Source organism: Micropterus dolomieu, unplaced genomic scaffold (assembly GCF_021292245.1).
Source record: "Micropterus dolomieu isolate WLL.071019.BEF.003 ecotype Adirondacks unplaced genomic scaffold, ASM2129224v1 contig_7853, whole genome shotgun sequence".
In the NCBI taxonomy this organism is placed as follows: Eukaryota; Metazoa; Chordata; class Actinopteri; order Centrarchiformes; family Centrarchidae; genus Micropterus; species Micropterus dolomieu.
In genome coordinates, this window is record NW_025736839.1 from 349 (window position 1) to 9,388 (window position 9,040).

Here is a 9,040-nt window from a genome sequence, read left to right on the forward strand (position 1 = left end):
GGGCTTCAGGCCCTTTCTTTTTTGGACATGATTTTACCTGCTTTAGGTAAAAATTATTATTACTGTAATATGGGGTAAGAATTCTTACCAAAGCCACAAAATGTAAAAAAAACCAAAACATGTCAACACTTTCTTTTCCTCTGTTTCATCACAAAAAGTTATTTGATCAAAAGAATTCAGACATAAATTGATAAACTTTTTCAGTCATTTAAAATGAGCTGTTGATAAAATCTAATTGTGTTCAATTTCAAGTTCAGAAGTACATAAAATGTTGATGAGGGTCCATTGCATTTTGCTGCTCCTTTCGAATCGCACGCCAAACCCGCAAACCATTTCCTGAATCGGTCAGTACGGCCGGCTCGCGAGGCTTCGAACGTCACCACATACTAATCAACACAAGCCTCCATACGCGCTTTACAAAAATCATCCCGCATCACTGAACACGCGCTTCGAAGCCTCGAGGCACATCACTAGTGTTTCTTGTGGAGGCAGCGACCAGCGGCAGAAGAAAGAAAAGTCTCATTTAATGAATATACAGAGACAGTCAGCAGCCCGGCTGGTTTATAAGTTTGTTGTACTGTGTGTGAGAGCTGATAGTCTGCAGATAGCAACAGGTTAGCACCATCGCTAACAGCAAGCTAACGTCGGAGGAACACCGGAGCCCCGGACAGCGCCGCTTGTGACCGGCTGTTAGCGTCATGTCTTCATCTTCATCTTTCTAAGACGATTGCACAACGTGACAACAGCGGGAGGCACCTGGACGATGCTGTCAAACTGGGCTGCGCCAACAGGCGCTCCACTGAGCAGCACACCAAACACTGCGGGGCCAAGACGAGTTGGCGGGCTGTCTGAGAAACTTCAGTCAGCCAGAAGTTTGGCCAGAGGAAACACCGCCGAGCCGCCTTGCTCCTCGCGTGGGGCCTCAGCTCTGGTGAGTGAAAGCTACCTCCTATAATGGAGCCATGCTGTTTGTTGACATGTTAAAAAACACAGAAGCAAGAGAGAGTATGCTAGTTTTACTGGTATCTATGTTTTATGACACTGCTGAAATTGGTTGTTAAAAAGTTGGATATTTCAAGAATAACTATCCTAGTTGTTTGTAACAAGAATAACACCAAACATGTATGTTTACAAATATCGTATATTTCAGCATGAATTTAAAGAAAAAATATTTATGCTCCATGATGTCTGTAATCTTGTTAGTAGGCTTGTTCCCAGTAAATGTTTTGTTCCTCCCCTTCAGTGCACTCCTACAAATAAAAGCTGTATTTGTCTTTTTAAGGAAAGGGTCAACTTACCTATTTAAAGAACAATTAATTGCCTAACACAAACAGATAATACATCAAACAGGATTTTTATGGAATGTTAACTGAACTGGTTTTAGTCATTAGACAGTTTTAACGGTAAAATAAGAAACCAAAGTAATTCATTCTGTCATGCCTTAACTCACATTTTTATGTAGTATTCAACTCTATATACTGCATAATAGAATTCCTGAAATTCAGTTATGGCTTTTGGTTTAGTGTGCCACCCCAGGATTTTCAGCCACCCCAGGAAAAATTTCTGGGGGCGACCCTGAGCAAAAGCCCAGGTGTAGTGTCATCTCAAAGTGGAGGAGCAAGGATGAGATTAGAGTTTCCATCAGCAGTGCCACCACCTGGAGCCATCTCCCCCAGAGGAGGCCACCGACCCCGGGGTCACACCATCTCAGTGTCAGCCGCCTCCTCCAGGAGGGAGAGGGACCACAGTCGACCCAGACCCAGTAACACGGAGAAGATTGCTGGACTGAGTCCCAGGTACTCGAACATAATAAAAAAAATGTTATTCCATTTCTCATATGTGTTGTAAATGCCACTTTATAAACAACAGCCTTGTTAATTTTGTGCTTGTGTCCAGCAACATGGAGAACATCGCCATTCCTCTGCCATCCAGCGGAAAGAGACTCCTGCAAAGTGGAGACAAGAGCGACAGTGATTAAGAAGCTCGTCGCTCGTTCGTCTCTTTCTCCCTCCAAGCCAGTGGGTTTATTTCAGGTTTTTCTCTCGGTCTACTACTTTTTGTCTCCTCTAGCTTTGTCTTCCTCCAGCTGTACCACTCTCCTTTCTTTGGGGATAAAGCCAAAAAGCCGCGGCTGCTGCCCAAAACTGAGGTTAGATGACCTCTCTGACTGACCTGGAATCTGCTCCAGTGCGTCGTATAAAGTGTTGTTCACTGCGTTTAATCGCTGTGGCAGGTGAGTGACCAGATGCCTCCTTGTGACACCCATAAGATCGGAGTGGTGTTTGCAGGAGCCGGTCAGGTGAGAATATGATTGAATATTACGGTCAGCTCATTCATACACTCTCTGACTTTATACCTTCATCCTCTCCACTTCCTCCAGGTTAACAATAAGGTTGCCATTTTATCAAATGAGTATGGTTCGAACCGCTACTCTGCCTTCCTAACAGGCCTGGGAAAATTAATCCGGGGGGGGGTGATTGAGTGATGGAGGTGGGAGAGAGGACTAATCTTGAAAACTTTTACAGAGAAGCTTCTCTCACCAGAGCAGATCTGCTCCTCGGTCCAGCAGTGGCACTAAAATGCTACTATTGTTGCCATTATTTGTCTAAAGCACTGAGTCACCGACACAGATTCCTCGTGTAAGTCTAACCTTGTAGGTTTTCTCTAATGTGTCTTTGAGAAGCTGGAAAGAAAGGAACCAGCCAATGAAAAAGCCTGGCAACAAAGAGTCAAGATAGTGAGGAAGCAGCTCCGTGTGGTGAGGCTGCCAGGGAAATTACTGCAGCTGGTGGATCCTCACCACCACCCCCACAGCCTCATGTTGCCGGGTGACCACCTACTGCTGGCTGTCCCTCACAGGACAGTGGAGACGGCAGAGAGTTTATTATACTACTAGCACCCTGATGGGTTTTCCCTTTTAGCTTTAAGATATTTGAAGGAAAAAGAAGAACCCCACCCCTACCCCTAACTTTTTTCCCCACACAGAGACAGTGGCTGTTCCCTGCCCACCTCCGAGTAGTCCTCAGTAGACACCAATGCGCATGAGCCTTTTCAGCAGGTGCAACCAAGTTTTCTTTTGACATGACAGGAAGCTTCCTCCGGTTAACAAAGCCGTGCTCGTCCTGTCTGAACCACGGAACAAAGTCGACCTGATGGCCGATGATCAGTCCAGTTTACCCTTGCCCTAACTTTTCCCCCAACACAGAGGCAGTGGCTGTTCCCTGCCCACCTCCGAGAAGAGAAGGAGAGAGGGAGTGAGTGTCTGTCTGGCTCTGATGTCAGTGTTTGTAGGTTGAATTGACTGAAGGTCATGTTCATGTGTTTGCATGACTGCCTTTGTGTTTGTTTGTAAAATCTACATTCAAGTACACAGTAAGAATCAAATGTTGATCAGAGATTGAGTTTTTGTGTGCATGTATCCACCTATAACCCACTTGGTTGTTGCTGTGTCCTGCTGTAGACTCTGGTGGTGGTGCTGGAGAGGAGGTCAGGGGTCACCACAGCACACACCCCGTCTGATTGGCCAGAGAGTGAAGAGTCTGAGCCAATGACCTCAGATCCCATCTTCATTCAAAGACCCCGCCGCCTGGAATGCTCAGCAGGGTAGGTAGTTGGTGCACTCTTTGTATTTTTGTTTTTCTCCACACACAAACTACCACGTGTACTACAGCATGGTAAGTAATAAAAACAACACATACATTTTCATTCACATGGCTTGTTGTGGCCGTACTGTCTCTAACCACATACAAGCTGTGAAAAGATGAAAATCGTATTCACAAGCATCTCCACCGCTTGTTGTTAATCATCCACACTCCTATTAAGTGGGTTTCCCCACCCTTGTTTCTGCATAATCACACGCCCACCAGTGTTTTTATTCTGCACATTACTAACCGTTCTGTGGTTCGGCATGTTTTATCTGTAAAATAGTCTTCTACTTTTTTGTCTTCCAGTCGTACTGCACCTCCAGTCAGGATGATGAAAAGTCGACGCTGGAGGAGGTGAGCGAGGGAGTGATTCCCATTGACCAGCCCGCTCTGGGACCCTCCACACCAGGTAGCCAGGGGCTCGAGCTTCCCTTCCAGACCCACACTCAGTCCCAGGGTCACGGACTTAACAAGTCCAGTTCCTCTCCGGAGCTCCAAACCTTACCTGAAGCTTTTTCTAAGGCCGGTATAGAGTCCCAGACTGCCAGGAGACGCATCGAGGCCCAAAACACCTTCAGACAGCAAGCCTCAGCAGCAGCAGCCTCGTTTTGAGAAAGGGAAGGTGGAGGGAAGCACACAGGGGACTTTAACGGACTGGCAGGTCAGAGTCAAGATGGTGAAAGCCCAGGTGTAGTGTCATCTCAAAGTGGAGAAGCAAGGATGAGATTAGAGTTTCCATCAGCAGTGCAGCCACCTGGAGCCATCTCCCCAGCGGAGGCCACCGACCCCGGGGTCACACCATCTCAGTGTCAGCACCTTCATCCAACATGGAGAAGATTGCTGGACTGAGCCCCAGGTACTCCAACATAATATAATAATTTTTTATTCCATTTCTCATATGTGTTGTAAATGCCACTCTTTAAACAACGGCCTTGTTAATTTTGTGCTTGTGTCCAGCAACATGGAGAAGATAGCCGTTCCTCTGCAATCCAGCGGAAAGAGGCTCATGCAAAGAGCGACAGTGATTAAGAAGCTCGTCGCTTTGAGCTTTCGTGAGAAAACAAACGTCGTCTGTTTCTCCCTCCAAGCCAGTGGGTTTATTTCAGGTTTATATTAGCTATTGGAACCCCTAATCACTGCCTGCCTCAGTTCGCCAGAACTTGATGCAATACCTATACTGCCTGACCGTTTACTGTTCTCTAAATACAGCTACTACTTATTTATCGGGGTGGGACTTGTGAGGGACTGCATTTAAACAGTGTTAATCTTGGCAGGGATTTTCATTAGTGTTTTAATGGCGCCAAAAAAATGTATGTCGAATAGTTGTCATTTATAATGAATTCGTTTTAGTCGATGAAAACTGAAGAGATTTGTCTTTGAATGACATTCTTTTTATTACAGATTATAGTGTGTTATGTCTTCAAGGTCCTCAATGTATGACTGTATTTCTTCCTCAGGTCCGTCTGTCTGCAGCACAGATAAGCTCCCTGGACAGGGTGCTGATAAGAGAGCTGTCCACCCTTACAAAGCAGACCGGGACCCACCAGCAGGGAGAGGTGCAATCTGGTGAGTTTGAAGTTTACTACCACTACTAATACTTCTACTACTTTGTTTAATGGTTATTGTCAGACTGGGTGGCAGCTCATAGCTATTATGGAGTGCTTTAACAGAGAAGCTTCCCTCACCAGAGCAGATCTGCTCCTCATTCTAGCAGTGCCACTAATATGCTGTTACCATTTTTTCACTAATTGGTCTTTCAGAAGATGGGAAAAGGCAAAAAACAACAACCCTGGAAAAAAGAAGCCGCTGAAGAGTCAGAGGACAGCACCTCCAGTACGGCTGAGACCTCAGAGCCACCACCAGCTCGTGTTCCTGGGTCCACTAGCTACTCAATGGACACTGCAGAGTGATTTTTTTAAATTTTGTTTATGGAATATCTTTTTGGTTTTATGTGTATGTTTTCTTGTTTCATGTTAAAATGTTTTTATATTCCTTTCATTGTGGTGTGACTAATCAAATATGTTGAACATGTTTGTGTTCAATTTAATAAATGTTCAATACTTTGAATTTAATACCTTCCTTCTGTCTTTTTTTATTTTAATTGGATATTGTTTATCATTGCTAACATTGTGACTTTTTTAGTGCAGAATTTAGCTCACATGCTGCAGAATACACATTTGGTCACTAGATGGAGCCAAATGAACATCTTAGAACAAAATAACACTAGTCATTGTGTTATTTTCATGCCATCTACTACACTACATCTGAGGGAAATGGACACAAACTGGGGTTAGAATAAGACAAAGGTCACTCTTGTCAGAATAGGGGGATATATATATACATATATATATATATATATATATAAACCCTACCCCTGTCCTAGCACAGTGTTGCCTAAACCCAGCTTTCATTATTTTTGAGCACTAATCCTCAAAAGCTAATATTCTTTAGTTTTTGGGGTTGGCGCCCCCCTGCACCCACCACCCCTCGCTCGACCCTCACTGACTCGAAATCCCTTAATCTATGGAGTTCTCCTGGATTCCAATGCGACAGCAGACTATTTCCGTGCTGCTTAACGCTTATTCAATTGCTGTTTAATATCTCAAGTCTTCCTCGATCCTTACACACTTTATCCAAACATTTTTGGTCCTGTATCTGTGGTTATATATTCTGTTACTTCACTGACCTTCCTGTAAAGACACTCGACTTGCAGTGCTTGAACTGTCCTGTCCTAAACGCTAATGCAATAGTCCTTCCAAAGCTGGCTTCTCAAGATGGCCCACCAAGGCCCTGTCCTGTCTGTGGTTACCAGTCTATCTGTGGCTGCCTGTGTGAGGGGTTTTTTTTTTTTTTTTTTTTACAATTAACCATGTAATTGGCACTACAAATAAATTAAAACTATAAGCAGAATACTGAAAATATTTGTGTGACTGCTGGTAGAGGGTTTCTGCCTGAAACGTCATTCAAAATCAAAACTATTTACAGATTAAATATATCATACACATATCATCTTATACAAAGATACAAGGAGAGGAGTAGATTATTTTCTTTATTTAAACAAAAAATATATAAAATATTATATATAATATAATAAAAATGTATGCCTTATTTAAACTATATAAATATATTGCTTTTAAAATTAATCAGGCCATTGGCACTACAATTAAATAAAACAACAAGCAGATACAGAAAGGATTTCAATTCAATGTTAATGTAATAACTAAAGAGGCCATATCTGTCTGACTGCTGAATGTAGAATTTAAAACTTCCTTTATGAACAAATCCATTCCTTCATTGAACTATAAAAAATCAGTCTCCTTCTTCCATGGGCTCATCTTCATCATCTGCAAAGTACTGGAGAAAAAAAAGTAAATAAAAACTGCATATAAGGATGTGAATTTAATTGATTTTTAGTATAGACTATACATTACGTTGTCATCTTCCTCAGGTAATTCAGGAGGAGGAGGATGAGGAGGAGGCACAGGCAGGTGGTGTTCCTCAACAGAGGTGACCGAGAGGTCACTTTCCTGCAAAATGGCACAATACAACAGTTGTTAAACCTGACTGATGCATCACAATTCACAAATATACAATAAACAATACACTGAGATTCCCCCAACTCCAAAATTCCAGCCAGTGATATAGCATTCACTGCCCTGTTTGACATAATTCCACACTGATATTTCAATGCACACTATTCATTGAAATGTCAGTATGGAATTATTTAAACAACAATGCTGAGAGCTATATAATTAGGTTGAATGACAAAACTGTCTTTAGTCATGGTGTTAATAATTTTAATCATGTAAAGGAAAAGTGTAAAAGCTACTTTCATCTCATCCTATTAGGCACAAAGTATTTAAATTAAAATACTCAGAGTGCACTATGGGAAATATCAAAAAGACTTATTTGGCAACACAGTTGTCCACATTATTTAGTCACAAGAGAGCCCAATGTTTCATGGAAAAATATCCAATGACATGTCAATAATTTATGCATGGTGTAAACATACAGATTTATAAATTTATTTAAGGCATACTTACTGGACTGAAGTCGGTGCCATCTTCCACTCCACTTTTGTCAGCCATTATCTGAAAAAGATGCTCTGTTAAAGACAACTTGTAGAAAGGAAAGGCAAATACATAGCATGCCGTTACAAGCTGCGGTTCAAAGATTCAAATCTTTTTTTACAATAGTACAGTCTAATTTGTGTGATGCCACGCCCGTTTCTTGCATTTGTAGTTTAGATTAATGCTTTTGCAGGCTTTTGCACCACCTGAACACGGTAACTTTGAATTAACTCTTAACTGCTAAAATCTTAACTTTCGTTTCACACCAAAACCGCCAGTTAGTTAAAATATAAATATCTTAGGTTGTGATGATGCAACTGAACTTAGTCAACACTAATCAAAACATTGTGGTAGAAATGAACGTTACTAACTAGGGATGGCTTGAGAGAGATTTACAAAAACTATGTGTCCTATCACGTGAAGGACTTATTGTATTAAAAGACATGTTCGTCCGACTACTTATCGATTACTACTTATGTATGTTTTTACAGAAGTAAAGATGGCTGTACAACAAGCAAGTATTTTTTTTTGTTAAAAAGGATTCGTGAAGTCCAATTTTTTGAACAAATGCAAAGGTAATGCACTTTTTTATATGCAGCAAAGAGCAGGAATTATTTCTGGGTGATAAAAAATAGGACAAGTGACATGAAAACACAGAAACGGTACACACAGGGACATTATAACAAGGAAATGCCTAAAGACAAAAGAAAAATTAAAAACCCACTTTGTTTCCAGTTTTGCCTCCCAGCCGCAGACTGTGCTATTTCACAGTTAACCAGCACTTCAGTTTGATGCGACTTTTTGTGGCTGTTATAAGGTGAAATGTGGAGTTTGGAGGTGCTTTTCACTTTCTGGGGACTCTGGAGGCACACCACAGGACCGTGCACCAGTCTGGCTAACGCAAAGCTACGTAAGTCGTTAGCCGGGACTTTTCCCCTCCTCCTAACCCCCTTACCTTAACAATTAAGAAAACAACTTAATAAAGACTGATCTATGGAGATTCAACGTTTATATCTGAGTTATGGCTGAAAAATTATGTCGTATTGTTTACTTGGAGAAAACAAAATGTCTTTCGGATTTTATTTCTTACATCAAAATAATTTACCAGGAAATCATAGTTTGTGCCTTTCTAAGTAAAATGTTTAAAGCTTAAAAAAAACAAAAAAAAGAGAAAGTGGAGTCCAATTTCTTGAACCAGCTGAGGTAATACAGTTTTGTGTCTGTATTATGTGAAATGTGGAGTTTGGAGGTGCTTTTCACTTTCTGTAGACTCACAGGACAGTGCAGCAGACTGGCTAACGCAGAGCTTTGTAAGTCGTTAGCCAG

General features: G+C 41.8%; 2 long non-coding RNA genes across 8 annotated transcripts; one reads left to right on the forward strand and one right to left on the reverse strand.

Moving 5' to 3' along the window:
- The first annotated feature begins 341 nt into the window (after positions 1–341).
- LOC123965004 lies at positions 342–5,716 on the forward strand. 7 transcript variants are annotated; one of them, XR_006823593.1, is made up of 8 exons: positions 345–931; positions 1,524–1,796; positions 1,897–3,287; positions 3,461–3,603; positions 3,951–4,500; positions 4,602–4,735; positions 5,102–5,210; positions 5,405–5,716. It is a non-coding gene; the product is annotated as an uncharacterized LOC123965004 (long non-coding RNA). The 7 variants fall into 7 exon arrangements; XR_006823592.1 differs by having other exon boundaries at positions 1,897–3,254; XR_006823595.1 differs by having other exon boundaries at positions 353–931; positions 1,897–2,018; positions 2,986–3,603.
- Positions 5,717–6,754: 1,038 nt separating this feature from the next.
- Positions 6,755–8,398, reverse strand: LOC123965003. The gene is made up of 3 exons (XR_006823590.1): positions 7,688–8,398; positions 7,076–7,171; positions 6,755–6,998 (listed from the first exon to the last, which is right to left on the reverse strand). It is a non-coding gene; the product is annotated as an uncharacterized LOC123965003 (long non-coding RNA).
- Positions 8,399–9,040: the final 642 nt, after the last annotated feature.